Source organism: Papio anubis, chromosome 8 (genome assembly GCF_008728515.1).
Source record: "Papio anubis isolate 15944 chromosome 8, Panubis1.0, whole genome shotgun sequence".
Classification (NCBI taxonomy): domain Eukaryota; kingdom Metazoa; phylum Chordata; class Mammalia; order Primates; family Cercopithecidae; genus Papio; species Papio anubis.
In genome coordinates, this window is record NC_044983.1 from 110,371,230 (window position 1) to 110,385,902 (window position 14,673).

The 14,673-nt window shown below is 33.1% G+C and overlaps 1 long non-coding RNA gene across 1 annotated transcript; it reads right to left on the bottom strand.

Moving 5' to 3' along the window:
• Positions 1-1,395: 1,395 nt before the first annotated feature.
• LOC110744002 lies at positions 1,396-8,165 on the bottom strand. The gene is made up of 2 exons (XR_002523945.2): positions 5,574-8,165; positions 1,396-3,155 (listed from the first exon to the last, which is right to left on the bottom strand). It is a non-coding gene; the product is annotated as an uncharacterized LOC110744002 (long non-coding RNA).
• Positions 8,166-14,673: the final 6,508 nt, after the last annotated feature.

Sequence of the window (14,673 nt, forward strand, 5' to 3'; positions counted from 1 at the left end):
TTTTGAGGCTCAGGCAGGTATGATGGTTCTACCGATATGTGATGTCACCCCCGGTGGCCCAGCTGTAAAATTCCTCTCTTTGTACTCTTTCTCTTTATTTCTCAGCTGGCTGACACTTATGGAAAACAGAAAGAACCTATGTTGAAATATTGGGGGTGGGTTCCCCCAATACAGAGCAATTTTTTCTTTGACACTGAGAAGAAAGTAGACTAGTGAGGAATTTCCAGTCATCGTAAAACCTGAACAAAAATGTGTAACATTTAATTGGAAACGGTTTGTGTGCTGACCTGCAGTGGGCTACCTCCTCAAAAATTGCAATAACTGCTGCTACCTACAACTGCTCTTTTAAGTGGTTCTTTGGAAGACAGAATAAGTGGGACAGTGTTTAGCAGGGATGATCTTTATAGATGGAGGTCTGACATTGTGGGAAGAAGAGTGAACACATTTCCTGACTCTGGAGGATATACACCTTAATCTGATTATTCACAGAATTCTTGGTAAGGACAGTCTAAAAGTATGGAATTGGAGATGAAGCTATAGTTTTTCTAGAAAAGGAGGAGGGAGAAAGAGAGGAGGGGGTAAATCAAGAAAGCTGGAGGACTTAAAGACACTCTTAAACAAACATGAGACTGGACATTATATGCACAGAAATTCTGCCTCTGATCAGCTTTCAGTCTTAGTCATGTTATTGCTAGGGAGAATTCTTCGCCTCTGACAAACTCTACAAAATACTTAGCATAAGCTATTTTTTAATAGGAAAGATTTCTTTTTCCACTTACCTGGTACTACAAATGGCTCTATTTTAGCCTCCTGCATCAGTGTTTCAAAGTCTGCATTGGTAGATGGGGCATTTTTATAGTACTCAATTTGGGATACAGAAATTAATTTCTGGGTTAGGATCTGAGCTAAACTGGGTTATCCTCTTGAGCTAAAACCAGGACACCTCAGTTTTTCCTGTGAAGCATTATTAAACATCTACAATTTCTATTGCAGCTCAAGCAGCTCACAGATTTTCACTATTTTACAACTTTTGTAGAATTATTAGTAATAACTGTGTGGGAAATTTAAGAAGCAATATCCAAAAACCAGGCAGATGGTAAGAACTTTATTGTGAAAAAGAGACTACTCCACTACAATGAAAGAATACAGTGAGAAGACTGATTTGTTATTTCTCTAATATTTCGACAGAATATATGGGTTTCAGTTCCAAATTTGCACTGAGTGATGCTATGCCAGTCTAGAAAATAAAATAATTGATCTGGATGATATATAAGCTCCCTTCTAAGTCTACATTTCTTTTCTCAATACCCGTTTGTATGACTTGTTTTCTTCTCTTTCCTTCTTTCTTACTTTCTCCTTTCCTTCATTCTTCCTTTCTTCCTTGTCCCTTTCTCCTTTTTTTTTTTTTTTTGTTATTGTTGTTGTTGTTTGTTTCTTGCGGTAGTTTATTTAGGAGACAAAGCAGTGCAAGAGGCTGGCCATGCTTTCCTGCTACCTCGGAGTTCAGGGTTAGAACCAAGAAAGGCTACATGCAGACATTAATGGGGGTTTAACACTGAAGTCCTGTAAACATGGTTCCAAAACAGCTGGGCAGTTCTAATGATTTCCTTCCTTCCTCTCTTCCTCACTTCCTCCCTCCTTTTCTTCCTTCTTTCTCTCCTTCCCTCTCTCCCTCATTCCCTTCCTTCCTTCCTTTTCTTCCTTCCTTTCTCCCCTCCCTATCTTCCTCCCTTCCTCTCATTCTGCCTTCTCCACTCTGCCTCTCTTTTTCTGGATTTCAGTGGTTAAGTACAGTATTGAATGCCTCAAACAATTTACTGATAATAAATCAAACCACTTTGAGAAAATACAAGGAAAATATTATAACCTTCATGTGAGTCATGTAAAACGGTTAAAATATTCCAGGAAGGAAGCATTATCTTGATCTCTCGATAGCAGTTGTGTGCTAGTGACAAATAGATTTCCAGCTGGCAGAGGCAGACAGACTTTTCTGAATATATGGTATTAATTTAGGGTAGTAATTACTATGATTAACGTTTTTAAGACAAAATTGTGAGTTTTTCCTAATGAATGAAACAGAAATGTTTATCTTATAACATTGTTGTGGTATCATATTAATATAAAGTGGAACAAGAAAATTACAGAAGCATAGAATAGGCAAACCAAAAGTCTGATCACCAAAAAATTGCTTTTTAAATGTCATTACTTCACTACTATAAAATATTCTAAATTAAAATGTAGAAACTTTATTTGAGAATTTAAATAGATATACAGTTTTCTGAGGCCTAAATTCAATTTCCAAAAATTAGAACTACATGAAAGAAAAAACATACCAGTTCCATTATACAAATGCAATACTGCAGATCAAGGCAATTAAAATAGCATCATTGTACAGTAAAAATATGAATAAGACAGTGTAAAACTTGCAAATGCTAAAGAGTAGTGGGCATTTCGTTCTAAGTAGAATTTATCTTTAATAAAGGTACTAGTATAATGAAAGTAGTGCAGTGGTTAAGAACTTTGTTTCTGAAGTAAAAATGTTTTAACTTAAATACAAGTTTTGTCTTGTGGTATTTTGCAAATTACTTAACTTCTTTAAATTATTGGTCTTCAAACATGGATTCCTAAATGTACAAAGACAGTTTCCAAGGACATACATGGATGATTTCAGAAAGACAGTTTCCAGAACCTCAAATATGTGCTATTTTCCAAAATCAACCTGCCTAGGAATGTGCTCGCAGTCAAGGTGTCACACAGGATTTCCTTTCCCACATTCTGTATCATAGTTACCTTTCTTCTGTTTGACAAATTAAGGAAAAATTCACATCTAACCCAAATGTTTCCCTGGCAAATTTTCCCGTGGTTTTAAAATTTCTGGAGTGCCAAAGAAATGGCCAATTCAAATTATTTGTGTTGGTGAAGCCCATTTAAATAGGGTTCCATAAACCCCTTCTAGGTTTCAGGGTCGTTTTACATTTTTACTAAGTGTAAATATACCATTAGAAATGAAATATTTGGGGTTTTGTTGGAAATTCTGAAATCAGATATAGGATAGAAAGGTGGGGATAAAAAATAAAAAATAATTACTATTTCAATACCTTTCCTCTTCCATGCTCTGATTATTGCCAAAAATGTATTGTTTCCGAGGGACAACTCTATCAGAACAAAACAAAGAGAGCATCAGTAAGAAATAATGAAGTGGTGCCTTTCTCTTTCCCTCTCTATACACACACACACGCACACACACACACACACACTGCCATGCTTAGCAGTGGGGATACTTTCTGAGAACACAGCATTAGGCAATTTGATTGTTGTGTGAACATCGTAGAGTGCACATACACAGGCCTAGAAGGAATAGCCTACTACATGTCTAGGCTATACGGTGTAACATAATGGTACTGAGCTGAAAACCTGTACAGCACGTGACTGTACTGAATACTGCAGACAATTGTAACACAAAGGTATTTATGTATCTAAACACAGAAAAGATATGCCAGGCGCGGTGGCTCACGCCTGTAATCCCAGCACTTGCACTTTGGGAGGCCGAGGTGGGCGGATCATGAGGTCAGGAGATCGAGACCATCCTGGTTAACACGGTGAAACCCCGTCTCTACTAAAAATACAAAAACAAAATTAGCCGAGCATGGTGGCAGGCACCTGTAGTCCTAGCTACTCGGGAGGCTGAGGCAGGAGAATGGTGTGAACTGGGGAGACGGAGTTTGCAGTGAGCCTGGGCGACAGAGCGAGACTCTGTCTCCAAAAAAAAAAAAAAAAAGAAAACAAAAGAAAAAGAAAATACACTAAAATTAGGGTTTAAAAGATTAAAATTGGTATGCCTGGATATGGCACTTACCATTAATGGAGTCTGAGTATTCTAAAGTTAGTGAGTGAGTGGTGAGTGAATGTGAAGGCCCAGGCCATTATCATACACTACTGGTGATTTTATAAACACTGTACACTTAGGCTACACTACATTTATTTTTGAAGTGTTTCTTTCTTCAATAATAAATTAACCATAGCTAAGTGCAATTTTTTTACTTTATAAACTTTTAAATTTTGTTAACCCTTTGACCCTTTTGTAATAACCCTTAACTGAGAACATAAGCACATAATACAGTGTATAAAAACATTTTTTCTATATATTCTTATTCTATCAGCTTTTCTGTATTTTTAATGTTTGCTTTGTGTTTTTTTGTTTTTTTCACTTTTTAAACATTTTGTTAAAAACTAAGACACAAACACACACATTAGCATAGATTTAAACAGGGTCAGAATCATCAATATCCCTGTTTTCCATCTCCAGATCTTGTCCAACTAGAAAGTTTTTAATAACACACATGGAGCTGTCATCTCCTATGGTATCAATGCCTCCTTCTGGAATGCCTCTTGAAGGACCCGCCTGAGGATGTTTTATAGTTAACTATTTTTGTAAGTAGAAAGAGTAAATGCTAAAATAATATAAATATATAGTGTAGTAAATACATAAGCCAGCAACATAGTCATCTGTTTTCATTATCAAACATTATATATTGTAGATAATTGTATGTGCTATACATTTTTATGCCTGGCAGCACAGTAGCTCAGTTTACACACCAGCATCATCACAAATATGTAAATAATGCCTTTAATTATGACATTATGACAGCTATGACATCACTAGAGAATGGGTATTTCAGGGCTATTATAATTTTCTGAGACCATCATTGTATATGCAGTTCACCATTGACCAAAGCATTGGTATGTCATGCATGAATAGTGTGTATGTATGTGTGTGTCTGTGTGTCAAAGGGACTTTTCCTCCAAATTAGTATTCTGGTATATGACACTTGTCATTAGGAAGCATATCAACATATTTTTTGAAATTAAAATTGTTTTATCCAAAAATATATTAGTAGCTGAGATGTATTAAATTTTTTTCATACTTTTCTGGAAAAATAATTTTGCATTCTAGTGAAGTATATTATTCATCCCCAAATACATTAATTAATTAGCAGATAATTTATCTTAAGATATATATTTTCAAAAATAAAATTTTTCAAATAATTATCAGTATGCAAATATTGGTATTGTTTTAATATTTTGTAAAGATAATACATATGATAATTCTAGACAAATGTTTAAATACCTAGAGTCTTATAGTCAACTAACATTTTTAAAAACAAAGTTCCAATATATATTTATATTTTTGGTTACAGAAACATATGATGGTGGGATTAATAAGATAAAATCAAGCAAAAAAAACTCATTAATGTAAAATTCTATGGGGAAAATTAAATGTAAAGACAATATCAGAGAGAAAAGGAGCAATAAAAATTTCCCACAGTTAGAGGACAATATTTTTTTGTAATGAATAATGAAAGATATTCAAATGTCATATTTAAATTATATAGATTTTTTAAAATAATATAATATTTCTTTGAAAGAATGGAAGTACTTGCAATATACTGGAAAACTATGCAAACATCTAATAATCTAATTTTGAATGCTGAATTAAACAAAATTAAACTTGAGTAAATGCTTTTTCTATGTATTTTAACGGGAATGTAAGCTAAAATAGTCCACTGCCTTACTTTACTTGTTTCCTCTTCTGTGCAATGGGAATAACAAAATTGTACTTTCTTGATGGGATAATCAAGCAGAATATTGTGTATTGCCTGTCAATGTCCAGCACAGTTTCTGTCACAAAGGGAGCAATCAATAATTATTACTTTTCCAAGGGAGTGAGAAGCATTATCTTTGGAGATTATGACTCTTAAGCATTATTGCTTATGTTCTCCCTATTTTAGTTATTTCCATAGGAAAAAGAATGAATAGACATTATTTAAATATAAAAAGACAGCAAAATAAGGACAAGGAAATGATGAATGAGAGATCAGACCTTCTCATTGCTTTTAGAATAGGTGTTTATTTCCGGAGAAGAATCTTCATACATCTCTCTAATGTGAAGTTGCATACAATTGATATTTAAAATTATTCATCTCTATGACCCTGAGCTATTATTTAAATAGTATTAGATATGATCAACAACTATTTATTTGACATATGCACATGAATGATGGCATGTAGGGTGTCAGGAGCTGAACTGTTCAAGTTTCACAGATCGATGTCCATAATCTGACAGATTCTGCAGTTTTACACTATTCATTACAGACTGATGCCAGTGATGCTGTAGAGATAATAATGGTCTGAATCTCGAATTTTGTAACTCTTCATTTTAATATAACCAAAATTTGCTTTATTTGTGGGAGCAGAAGTAAAGTTTGGGTATATGCTAAAATTGATAAGAATGATAAACATTCTCATTTCTGGATCAATCATAAGGCAGTACATAGATGCCTACAAGGAAATGTACCTTTTTTATCCAAGTGTTTGAAAAGAATTTTTGAATTCTTTTCAGGTAAAATTTGAAGCTTTGTGTCTTTACTGCCATATTTTCAAAATTTAGTCAAATGGCTAACATAATTCCAAATGAATGATGCCTTTGATTTGAGATTTTGAGTACAAAGGATGAGTTAATTCAATAGAATAAGTGAACAGAATTCAACACGATGAGGAAAAACTATCAGTTAATTTTTTCCCAACAAAATCAAATATTTCATTAAATTAACCATAATGTCTTGGTATTAACTCTTCATATACCTATAGCCACATTTTTGCCATCATAAACAAAAAAAGAATCCACATTGTGGTATCATGGTACTGTGTCAACTTGGCCAGGTGAAGCAACTTTTTCCATTATTTCCCTCCATATGTGTTTACAGTTAGGGTAGGACACAAAAAGAAATTTTAAACTCCTTGCACTGTTAACTCCAAGCCCTCCAGGTTCAAATGCAAAGGCAACATCTGTACAAGTATTGTTTAATCAGCTCCCACAATTGAAGAATATAAAAATCCCTGTAATAATCAATTTTATATGTACCTAATACACACATGGAAAAGTATATTTTTCTCTAGGCATACAGGCCTTTATTTCCTCCTGCGTCACATGTATTTTGTGCTTGCTGTGGTTTGATAGGTGACAAAGAGTCATCAAATTATATCCACCAGAGTAACTGTATTGTCTGTCTTACCCTGTATTCATATGTAGTGAAGAAAAGAAATGTAATAATACTAGTTAATTATTCTTACTGGGATACATTTATGTTATACTTGAAATGTGTAATTTTTCATTTAAGTTTTTAATCCACATTGAGTTAATTTTTAAGTATAGGATAAGGATCCAATTTTATTCTTCTGCATGTGCACATGTACTATTTGTTGAAGAGACTGTCGGGTATGATTTGAATACATGTGTTCCTCCAAAATTCATATCTTGGAACTTAAACCCAAGGTGATGCTATTAACAGGTGAGGCATTTGGGGAAATTATGAAGTATGGAGGGTTTCATCATCATTAATGGATGAGGGCTGTTATAAAAGAAGTTGAAGGAAGTACGCTAGTGCTTGCTTCTTTGTTCCCCCTGCTTCTGTCACCGTCTGAAGATGCCACAAGAAAATGGCATCTGTGAAACAGGTCTTCATCAGACAGAGTCTGCTGGCACCATAATCTTGGATTTCCCAGCCTCACTATGAGAAATAAATTTACATTGTTTAGAAATTATTCAATTTAAGGTATTTTGTTTTAATAGCCCGAATGAACTAAGGTATTGTCCTTTCTTATTCTTGGCACACTTGATGAAGATCACTTGACTTGGATTTATTTCTGGTCTCTCTATTCTATTCTCGTTGTCTACATGTCTGTCTTTATACCAATCTCATAACATTTTAATTATTGTAGCTTTGTGGTATATTTTGAAATCAGGAAGTGTGATGCCTCCACCTTTGTTCTTCTTTTTCAAACTTTAAAAAATATAAATATAATTGTGTATGTTTAAGGCATACAACCTGATGATAAAAAATACATATAGGTAGTAACAAGTTACTACTGTAAAGCAAATTAACACATCCATTCATTATCTCACATAGTTACCCATACTTTTTATTTTGTGGCAAGAGAAGCTTTAATCGAATTATTCAGCATGAATTCAATACACAGTAAAATTTAATCACCTATAGTCCTCATGTTGCCTATTATATATGTATTAGATATCTAAACTTGTTCAACCTACATATGTGCTGCTTTGTATTGTCTGACCCATATCTCCCCATTTGCTCCCCCTTTTCCCACCCCTCGTTATTACTGTCTTATTCTCTCTCTCCCTCCATCTCTCTCTTTCTATTTGAAATTTTTTTAGACTCCACATATAAATGAGATCAGGCAATATTGTTATTTTCATGTCTGGTTTATTTCACTTAGCATAACATGTTCCAGGCTCATCCATTTTGTGGCAAATAGCAATATCTCATTCTTTATTTAGGGCTTAATAATGTTCCATTGTATTTATATACCAATTACTTTACCCATTCATTGGACAATTAGGTTGTTTCCTCTTGTCTATTGTGAATAATAATGCAATAAACCTGAAAGTCCAGATGTCTTTATAGGTGGTGATTTTTTCTTTTGGGCATATGCCTGGAGGAGAGACTGCTGGGTCATATGGTAGTTTTATTTTTCATTTCTTCAGAAATTCTCATACTGATTTCCATAATAACTGTACCAATCTATATTCCACTAAAAGCACACAACATTTCTTTTATCTTCATATCCTTACCAATATTTGTTATCTTTTGACTTCTTGATAATGGCCATCCTAACAGATATGAGGTGATATCTTATTGTGGTTTTGATTTGCATTTCCCTGATGACTAATGATACTGAGCATCATTTTGTAAACCTGTTGGCCATTTTTATATTTTATTTGGAAAAATGTCTATTCAGGTATTTTTCTCACTTTTTAATTGGGTTATTTACTTTTTCACTGTTGAGTTGTATGAGTTATTTATAAATTTTGAACATTGGCTATTTAACAGATATGTAATTTGCAAATATTTTGTTGATTGCTTCCTTTGTTGTGAAGATATGTTTTAATTTATGTAATCCTGTTTATTTATTTTTGCTTTTGTGGCCCGAGCTTTTGCTGTGATGTCCAAAAAAAAATCAATGCCAAGACTAATGTCTGGAAGTTTTTCTCCTTTGTTCTTTTCTAGGAGTTTTATGGTTTATGGTCTCATATTTAGTTTTTTTGTATCCATTTTGAGTTGATTTTTGTGTATGGATAAGACAGGGTTCCAATTTCATTTTATCTTTTCTTCTTCTTCTTCTTCTTCTTTTTTTTTTTTTTTTTTTTCCATGTTGAAATCAAGTTTTCTCAGGACCATTTAATGAAGACATTATCCTTTCCCCTATTATGTCTTCTTGGTGCTCTTGTCAAAAATTTGTTAACTATTTATGTTTGAATTTATTTCTGGGCTCTCTATTTTGCTCCACTGGTCTATGTGTCTGTTTTTATGCCAGTCCTGTACTGTTTCAATTATTTTAACATTGTAATATAATTATAAATCAGAAGCTATGATGAGCTTTCTAACTTTTTTTCTATTTTCAGATGTGTTTTGGCTACTTGAAATTTGTATTATTCCACATAAATTTTTATTTTTATTTTTTCTTACAAATGTAGGAGTACAAGTGCAGTTGTGTTACATGGATATATTGCATAGTGGTGAAGTCTGAGCTTTTACTGTACTCATCGATTTTTAAGATTTTTTTTTCTATTTCTATTAAAAATGCCCCTGGGATTTCATTGGGATTGCATTGAATCTGTATATCACTTTGGGTAGTAAAATTTTAATAATATTTATTATTCTATTCCATGAACATGGAATATCTTTTTCTTTATTTGTATCTTCTTCAATTTATTTCATCAATATTTTATAGTTTTCAATGTAAAATTTTTTTACCTTCTTGGTTAAGTTTATTCCCAGGTTTTTTTTTTTTTGAGATGGAGTCTCACTCAGTCGCCCAGGCTGGAGTGCAGTGGCCGGATCTCAGCTCACTGCAAGCTCCGCCTCCCGGGTTCATGCCATTCTCCTGCCTCAGCCTCCCGAGTAGCTAGGACTACAGGCGCCCGCCACCACGCCTGGCTAAATTTTTTTGTATTTTTAGTAGAAACGGGGTTTCACCATGTTAGCCAGGATTGTCTTGATCTCCTGACCTCGTGATCCACCTGCCTCGGCCTCCCAAAGTGCTGGGAAAAGTTTGTAGCACTTTTCCTTTCACTCTCTCTTTCTCTTGTTCTGCCATATGAAGACGTTATCTGCTTCCCCTTCACCTTCCATCATTAAGTTTCCTGAGGCCTCCCCAGCCATGGTTCCTGTACAGCTTATGGAACTGTGAGTCAATTAAACCTCTTTTATTTATATTGTAAATTATCCAGTCTCAGGTAGTTCCTTATAGCAATGTGAGAATGGACTCACACAGCTAGAGATGTTAAGTAGTTTTTAATATACTTTTTTTTGCCATTTGTATGTCTTCTTTGGAGAATGTCTCTTCAAGCCCTTAGCCCATTTTAAAGTATCATGTATTAATTGCTATTGAGATTTAAGAGTTCTTCTTTATATTGTGAATATTAACTGCTTATGACATATATATAGAGTTTGAAATATTTTCTCCTAGTAAGTGTGTTGTCTTTCACTCTGCTTACTGATTATTACTTTAACTGTGCAGAAGCTTTTTAGTTTAATTTTCATTTATCTATTACTGTTTATGTTGCGTTAGCTTTTGCAGACTGGGCCATAAATTCTTTGTCTAGATCAATGTCCAGAAGAGTTTTTCCTAGGTTTTCTTTTAACATTTTTATAATTTCTTGTCTTAGGTTTAGGTCTTTTATCCATCTTGAGTTAACTATTTTATTTGGTGAGAGGTATCAGTCCAGTTTCATTCTTCTGCATATGGCTATCCAATTTTTTTCAGTACCATTTATTGAAAGGGTGTTATTTCCTCATTGTATATTTTTGGCCCTGGTGAAGATCAATTGGTTGAAGGTATGTGGCTATATTTCTGGGTTCTCTGTTCTGTTCTCTTGATCTTTGTGTCTATTTTTGTATTTTTATACTAGGACAACACTGTTTTGGTTACTGTAACCTGGTAGTATAATTGGAAGTCAGGTAATGCGATGCCTCCAGCTTTGTTCTTTTCATGTAGGATTTCTTGGGCAATTTGAGCTCTTTTTGCATTCCACATTAATTTTAGATATTTTTAATTCTGTGAAAAAAATGACGCAGGTAATTTAATAGGTATTGCATTGAATCTGTAGAATAATTTGGGCAGTCTAGCCTTTTAACAATATTGACTCTTCCTGTCTATGAGCAAGAAGTGGTTTTAAATTTGTTTGTGGTCACCTACCATTTCTTCTGTTATTATTTTGTAGTTCTCCCTATGAAGACTTTTCACATCCTTGGTTAAATATATTCCTAGGTACTTCAACTTATTTCATAGCTATTGTAAATGGGATTGCCTTCTTGATTACGTCCTCAGCTAGAGTGTTATTCATGTACAGAAACACTACTGATTTTTGTATGTTAATTTTGTATCCTGAAACTGTACTGATTTTGTCAAATCTAGGAGTATTTTTGCAAAGTCTTTAGGGTTTTCTAGATACAAGATCACATTAGCAGAAAACAAGGATAATTTGGCTTCATCTTTTCTAATTTAAATACATTTTGCTTTTTTCTCTTGCCTGAATTGTTCTAATTAGGACTTTCAGGACTTGCTGAGTAGAAATGGTGAAAGTGGGCATTCTTTGCTTGTTCCAGGTTTTAGAGAAAATGCTTTCAACTTTTCCCCATTAAGTACGATGTTGGCCATTGGTTTGTCATACATGGCCTTTATTATGTTAACGTACATTGTGTCTATGTCTATTTTGTTGAAGATTTTTATCATGAAGGGATCCTGAATTTTATTGAATGCTTTTTCTCCATCTATTGAGATAATCATGTGGTTTTTATACTTAATTTTGTATATATGATGTATCAAATTGATTAGTGTATGTTGAAATATCCTTGCATCCCTGGGATAAATCATACCTGACCATGATGTATTATGTATTTAATGTGCTGTTGGATGCAATTTGCTAGTATTTTACAGAGGATATTTGCATCTATGTTCATCAGGTAGACAGTGGTCTGTAGTTTTCTTTTTTTATTGTGTCATTGCCTGGTTTCAATATGAGGGTAATGCTGGCCTTGTTGAATGAGTTATGGAGAATTTTAATAGTCCTCCATAATTTTTTGAAATATTTGTAAGAGGATTGGTATTAGTTTTGCTTTGTATGCTTGATAGAATTTGGCAGTGACTTCATCTGGTCCTGACCTTTTATTTCTTGGGAGATTTATTAGAACTGCTTCAATCTTGCTACTCATGATTAGTCTGTTTAGGAATTCTACTTCTTCCTGGTTTAGTCTCAGAAGTTCGTGTGCTTCCAGGAATTTATTCATTCCTCCAGGTTTTCTAGTTTCTGAGCATATAGTTGTTCCGAATAGTCACTGATGATCTTTTGTATTTTTGTGGCATCAGTTCTAATATCCTTTTGCATTTCTGATTGTGTTTATTTGGATCTTCTCTATTCTTTGTTATTGTAGCTGGTGGTTTTTTAATTTTGTTTATCTTTTCAAAAAAACAGTCTTTTCTTTTGTTGATCTTCTGTAATTATTGGCCTCTATTTCATTTAGTTCTGCTCTGATCTTTGTTATTTCTTCTATTCTGCTAACCTTGGGTTTGGTTTGTTCTTTCTTTTTTAATTTCTTGAGGGAGAATGTATGATTGTTAATTTGTGATCTTTCTGCTTTTTTGATGTCATCATTTATTGCTATAGGCTTTTGCAGTATCCGACAGGTTTTGGTATGGTGTGTTTTCATTTTCATTTCTTTCAAATTTTTTAAAAAATTTCTGTCTTAAGTTCTTTATTGACCCAGTGATCATTCAGGAGCATGCTGTTTAATTTCTGTATATTTGTATAGTTTCTGAAGTTCCTCTTGTTATTGATTTCTAGGTTTATTCCACTGTGATATGAGAACTTACTTGACATGATTTCATATTTTACAATTTATTAAGACTTGTTTTGTGGCTTAACATTTGGTCTGTCTTAGAAAATGTTCCATGTGCTGATGAAAAGAATTTATATTCTGTAGTGGTTGGGTAGAATGTTCTGTATATGTTTCTTAGGTCTATTTAGTCCAAAGTTCAATTTAAATTCAATAATTTTTGTTAATTTTCTGTCTAAATAATTTTTTTACTGCTGTGAGTGAGGTGTTGAAGTCCCTACTATTACTGTATTGTCCTCTATTCCCTTTTTAGGTCTAGAAAAATCCTGGTTTTGCAAATTTGGAAGTTCTGACATTGGGTGCACATATAGTTAGGATTGTTATATTCTCTTTGATAATTTATCTCTTTATCGTCATATAATAAACTTATTTGTCTTTTTTAAAAACTCTTTTTGATTAAAATGTGTTTTATCCGATATAAGTGTACCTCTCTGCCTGCTCACTTTTGTTTTCTGCTTATATGGAATATTTTTCTCCATCTTTTTACTTTCAATCTATGTGTTTTATGGGTAAGGTGAGTTTCTTGTAGTCAACATATAGTTTAATCATATATTTTTAAATTTATTCTGCCAATCTGTATCTTTTAACTGTAGCATTTAATCTATTTACATTCAAGGTTAATATTGATATATGAAGCTTTGTTCTTGTCATATTGTTAATTGTTTTCAAGTTGTTTTGTGAATTATTTCTTTTATTTTCTCTTTTTGTCTGTGATTTTATAAAATTATGTCATGTTGCCTTTTGATTCTTGTTTTCCTCTTTTGTGTGATGGTTTCATAAGGTCTATGAGCTTTATATTTCCATGTGTGTTCATGATCATGAATATCAACCTTTCATTTCCATGTTTAAGACCTCCTTGAGCATTTCCTATAGACCCAGTCTACTGGTGACAAATTCCATCATCATTTGCTTGTTTGAGAAATGCTTTATTTCTCCTTCATTTATGAAGTTTATTTGCTTATTCAGGCAGGATATAAAATTTTTTTTTGACAGGTTTGCCTTTTTTGTTTGTTTCCAGCACTTTGAAAATTCTATCATATTCTTCCCTGGCCTGTAAGGTTTCTGCTGAAAAGTCTGCTATTAGTATAATGAGATTTCTTTTATAAGTGACTAGATCCTTTCTCCTGAAAATTTTAAAAGTTCTTCACTTTTACTTTAGAAATTCAGAATATAATATGTCATAATGACGTCCTTTTTTGCTATGTGTTTCACTCAGTATTGCTGAGCCTCCTGCATATGGAGGTCTAATTATCTTGCTAGCCTTGGGATGTTTTCATTAATTATTTCTTTAAATAGGTTTTCTCAGCTTTGTTATCTCTCTAGCCCCTTAGTAACATCGATAATTCATAAGTGTTAATATTTTCTGTAGTCCCAGATGCTGTGAAGGCTTTGTTCATTCTGTTTTCTTCTTTTTTTCCTTATTTTTGTTATACTGGACTATTTCAAAGACCTATCTTTAAGTTCTGAGGTTTTTTCTTCTGTTTGGTATAATCTATTATTGAATGTATTTTGCATTTTCTCATTGAATTTTTTATTTACAGATTTTCTGCTTGTATGTTGTTGTTATTGTTTTTCAATATATATGTCTCCCTGGTAAATATTTTATTTATTTTCTCAATTGATTTTCTATTTTTTTGTATTGGTTTTTTCAGATTATTAATTGCATCTCATTCAGCTTCTTTAAAATAGATACTTT